This window comes from Plutella xylostella, chromosome 15 (assembly GCF_932276165.1).
Source record: "Plutella xylostella chromosome 15, ilPluXylo3.1, whole genome shotgun sequence".
Taxonomy (NCBI): Eukaryota; Metazoa; Arthropoda; class Insecta; order Lepidoptera; family Plutellidae; genus Plutella; species Plutella xylostella.
Window position 1 is genome coordinate 154757 of NC_063995.1, and position 6000 is coordinate 160756.

Below are 6000 nucleotides of genomic sequence, written 5' to 3' on the forward strand. Positions count from 1 at the left end.
TGGAAAAATTTATAGGTCTGCTGTAACCCCCAAATCCCGGCATCACCAATTGTGGCGAGATAGCATTCCAGTCTTAAAAAATTGTAACTGTTTGTCAGGTAATATGGTGTCCCAATCAAGACTCATTGACCATAATTCCTGCATAAATAACTTGGCTTGAATAACAATGGGTCCAATTAATCCAAGAGGATCAAAAATTTTACCAATTGCACTTAATACCTGTCTCTTTGTTTTTAATGTTTGTGGTACTATAGGACCTGTGAAATTAAAGGTGTCTTCAACGACATTAAGTGTCAGACCTAATGTTTTAATCATATTATTGTTGGTTAGTTCAACCTCATCAAAATACCTATGTTCTATAGGAACATCATCAAGGACACCAGGAACATTGGAGCACCATTTATGCAGTTGAAAGCTACCCTTGTCCAATAAGGCAATCAACTCAGATTTTAGCTTATAGAGCTGCTCTACATCATCGGCACCTGCTAGGACATCATCTACATAGGTACAGGATCGTAGAGCCTGAGCTGCAAGAGGAAACTCATCTTCATAATTATTTGCGAGCTCTATCAAACATCTGGTGGCCAGAAAAGTCGACGGTTTCAGCCCATATGTCACGGTCTGAAGTTGTAAGCAACTGATAGGTTTTGTTGGGTTGTCTCTCCATAAAATGTTTTGGAGACCGTTTTGATAAGGATTCAAATTTATAGCTCTGAACATTTTCTTTACATCAGAAATAAGTGTGAATTTATAAGTCCGAAACAATAAAAGAATGTCAAATAACTCACTTTGAACAACAGGACCATTTAGCAGTACATCATTGAGAGACACTCCACTCTTTGATTTTAAATTCCCTTGAAACACGACACGTAATTTGGTTGTTTTGCTGTCTGGGTTCATTACAGCATGATGTCCTAGAAAGTAAACTAAATCATGTGGCAAATTATAACTGCTAATATCAACAATTTTAGCATGTCCTAAATTAATATATTCATCTACAAATTTTTTATATTGTTCTAAATATGATGGATATTTTTGAAATTTTTTCTCCAATGCCAGAAACCTTTGGAACGCTACTGAAAAGGAATCCCCAAGCTGAAACTGCTCTATATTATCAACTGAGAGAGGCATGTCTACATAGAACTTTTTAATCAATGAAATACATCAACAAAGATGGAAAAACTGCTGTGGTGCCATCACTCTCTAGCTGGGTTAAAACCATTGAGGGGTTCCAATTGTTATGCCGGCACATGTTTCAATTGGGACAAACATCACTATTGCTCCGTCATTTCAATCAGGACCCCATTGAAAATTTCTTTGGTGCAATCCGAGCACACGGACTAAGCAACATAATGCCAACTGCTGCAGCCTTCCAGGCAGCATACAAAACACTGATGGTAAATAATATGTCGTCGGCACATTCAGTTGGGGCGAATTGTGAAAGGGACAAAAACAAATGTTTACAAAACTTAAAAAACATGATTGAAGAAGAGAAAGAAGAAAAACAAAAGGAACATGAATTAACCATGGAAGACTTGAATATAAGAAGAAATGATATTTTAACAAGCAATTCACCCCAAGATGTAGAGAGGCGTGCTGCTGTTGGATACTGCAGTGGATGGCTGGTACGAAATGCAAAAAAAAATGTTTATAAGGGTTGCTCCATATGCAAAAGCCAGCTAGAGAGTGAGGAGAAACAAAATTTCCATGAATTCATTAAAGTATCTGAATATGCAGGCAAAGACTGGCTGTGTTATCCCACAATGCAAGCTTTTACCATGTTTCTAGAAATAGAAAATATTGTAATGGATGTACTGAGTCGAAGAAGTCATGCAGACTGTATAGTAGATTATATAAAATTGATTGTCTCAGTGAATATTGATTTTAAATTTTTAAATTGTGACAGGCACAAAAATCTATTAGTAGATTATTTTATTAATAAAAATGTAACTTTCTGCATACAAAATTGGTGCAAAGAAATTAATAAAATTTTATGCGGCAAATGCCGTAACTTAGATGAAAATGATCCAATTAAGACAGCAGCTCAAAATCATTTTCTCAAAAACAAATTAAAGAAGAGAAAGAGAGCGTCTGGTATGAAAGTGAATGTTTGATTATTATTGTATGTATACATACTGTTGCAACATACATAACAACCTGTATATATCCTACTAATATTATGTGTTCATCACGTCAAAACGGCAGAACCGATTTTAATGAAATTTGGTATGGAGTTAGCTGACACCTGTTATTTATAATAAGCTTCAAACAGAAATTACTCAAATGCCAGGGAATAAATTTACGTGTTACATTAAAGAGGAACTCTGTAAAAAAGGTTATTATAAAATTGATGATTACTTATTACAGGTAGTTAGCTCTGCTCATATACACGTTATATACTATTAAGCTTATATGGGATACCAACAATTTTTAAGTCTTTTTGTGTAAAGATGGATCAGGTTGGCACAGTTTATATGTTGAATATATTATATTAATTACTTAGTGTGTTTCTTATGTTTTGTAAATAAATAATGTGTACTAATGGATCTAACGAGTTTTATTTTGTCCGCATATCATAATCCAAAAGAATCTTGCAGGGGCTATATATTGTAGTAGGTCTATGTTTATACGTATATATACGAACGATGTAGTTCCAATTTCACCGGACAGGCGGAGCCACTTGTCATATGTTAAAAAAATATACCTATCTTACCACTCTTCTCCCGTTGTTAAATAGTACTCTTTGGGGTAATGTTTTTTGATGGGATATATTTATCAGACCCATAGATACTGTGTATGATCGATATTATTTTCATCGATGGTCGGTATTCCATTGCGGAATTCTCGTATGAGTAGAGGTATACTCTGTAAGACACCTACTACGGTGTTTGATATAATTGCAGTATGCACTAGCATGCAGGGTGTTCAGGGATTCTAGATCAGGTGATCCTTATTAATCACTTTTACACTGTCACTATTATTTAAAAGCATAATTTATATTGATAAGATTGGCCTGATTCATTAATACGCATACTGCTGTGTCTGTATAATATAATAATAATATGTGCGGACATTTCACACACGGCCATCCGTCCCCAAACTAGGCAGAGCCCGTGATGGGTATCGGACAGCTGATTATATCTACACATATATATATATATATATGATATTAGAAAAAATATTAGCTTTTCCATATAAATTTTTAAGGTCACGTTTTTATTATATATATATATATATATATATAATAAAAACGTATATATATATATATAATAAAAACGTGACCATAAAAATGTATATGGAAAAGCTAATATTTTTTTGCGAATCAACAAGTCATAGAACAAAAGTTGTTTAGAATGACCCCTGAGTCACCCCCTTTCGGCTTACTATACCATTTTAGCAACACTGTGTATAATAATGAGGAGGTACCGCAACAAAAACAGTAACAGGGGATGATCAAAGTTGTCTTACGGGTGGTCCGCCGGGGCTGGGAGAGGTGTTGTTGTCACCGCCGGCGCTGCCAGCTGGTGGTGCAGGGTCGTTGTCAAGGGGGACCTAAAACGTGAGTACGGTTACCGTGAATTACACGCGGCTACAGTATACAGAACAGCAAATAGCTAGCTGGCTTCAACCGTTCGCGGCATTCGCCCGCTATACCGTGTGTGTGTGCACTGAGGGACCACATGTTTTTTTGTAGGTTTGGTAACTAAAACAATAATTTGTAAAACGAATGCTGGAATTTGTAAAGAATTTATTCAAAAGTTATTCGACATTATTATGGTCCCTCAGCACAAAAATTTTTTTTCAAACTCTCGAAAAGTATTAAGTTTTGAGGAATCCTTTGTTACTTCATAATTAGTAAAAATCATTTAAAGCTGTACACCTCGATCAAAAACATAAATTTACTTTGATTATATCGTATTCCAGTAGTTTTTATTTGTCTCTGAGGGACCACTTTTTATTGGCTTATAAAATACTAATTATGACATTAAACAACATAAGATTTTTGCACGATTTAGTAAAAGTTACAAGAAACGTTATAACAGTGAAATAAGTAGATAATTAAGTGCAAATTTCATATATTTCCTATTAATTTGTGGTCCCTCAGTTCACACACTATAGAATTATAAATTCATTAAAATATCAAAGAATCCAAGGAAATCTGCTATGTTGCACTTATTACAAATTATAAAAATGGTTTTACTAAAGGAAAATAATAATTTATCATGGATTAATCACTCATTCAACAAGTTATTAAAAACTTTCCAACTGCCCTATATTCCAATTTTAGGTTATGTTATTTATTAGGGTGACCGCACACTAAAAAAGATTTCAATATGTGATTGATATAGAGTGACTGAATTAATCATCTACACAAAAATTTACTGTAGTTCAGTTATAGGAACTGAACTACAGTAAATTTTTGTGTAGATGATTAATTTTCACATTCCTCCAGGATCATACACACAAAAATATTGCACCCATCTACCTATAAAAATTTATGAATAAAACGTAGTGTTATTTTCTCTATGTCTATGAAGTGAATGAAAGTGAATGGGAGATTTTCCTTGACAGTTTAAAAGTTTCAAAATCGTCCGATAGATGGCCACCGGCCTGTCGTTTTATAGGAGCTGCATTCTTCTGAGGGAACGAAAGACATCATATAAGTAAAGCCACAAAGTTACAGTGCCACAGACTTATCTGTTCCGGTGACAACTCACGTAAATGTCTAATATTTCTTCATTCTATAAGATTTTAAGTTTGCCAAGAAGAGAAGTTAGTGGTAATTCGCTCTTGTGGTTTTAATAAACCCATCTAATCTATATCAATATATCATCATCATCATCACAAGTTTGTCGTACTGTAACAATTAATATTATGCATAATATAACAGCTAGATATCGCATATGGTTGAATTCACGTTCATTGGGTTTTTGCATTGGCTGAAAGAACTTGAATCCATGATGCAGTCCTGTTGAGTATAGTGCCACAAACTTATCTGTTCCGGTGAGAGCGAACTAAATTGATCCATATCTCATTATTTACTAATGAATTATATATTGATATAGATTAGAAGGGTTTATTGAAACCACAAGAGCGAATTACCACTACTGGCAAACTTAAAATCTTATAGAATTAAGGAATATTACACATTTACGTGAGCTGTCACCGGAACAGATAAGTTTGTGGCACTGTACAACGTTTTACAAGCGCCACCTATAATCGGTTTTAATCTATGGCTGTTGTCTATGGTGGACAATCTCCCATTTCTCTTGGCTCCAAAGGACATGTATCCAGGGCCGTAAAACCCAGTTTGAAATAAACATGACCTAAGAATAATAATGCCCTCGCGCTTTCGCTACTCGTGTCGTGCGTTATTGAGAAAACAGATAGATCTTTATTACCTATATAAAATTATGGGCATATTAAATGCCCTACGCACCGAAACGAAAAGTTATATTTATATATAGCATCGCACTCCTCACTTTGTATGCAAAGGACTTCTACCTTTTTTATTAATTACAAATATTTGTACCTACTAATATATTTTGTCGTCGTAAACGTAAGTATATCATTTTCTTCAATTATTTCAAAAGGAAGGATACGGCCGTCAGAACGTTTGTCAAAAGAAAATTGCACCCGCGCGCTGGCCCTAATTCATACAAATTATGACAGATTTATGAGATTTTACAAGCCGATAGATGTCGTGACAACATAGTGTACAGAACTGTCAAATATTGCACACAGAGCATAAAGGTTTAAGTATTAAACTCGGAATAAGAACTCACTACTTTTAATAGTATTTCTATTTAGTCTAATTTACAAGTACAGAATGTTTATTTTTTATACGTCGTTGCTGTAGATAATGAATGAGGGCAGATATGAGGCAGATATAGAATTTCCTCTGTGGAAATAAGATGTGAGCACAAAATCTGTGTTCTGAGGGTTTGACAGTTTAGTACAACTCAGACAACGCCATCTGTTTTTCCAATAATGTATTTT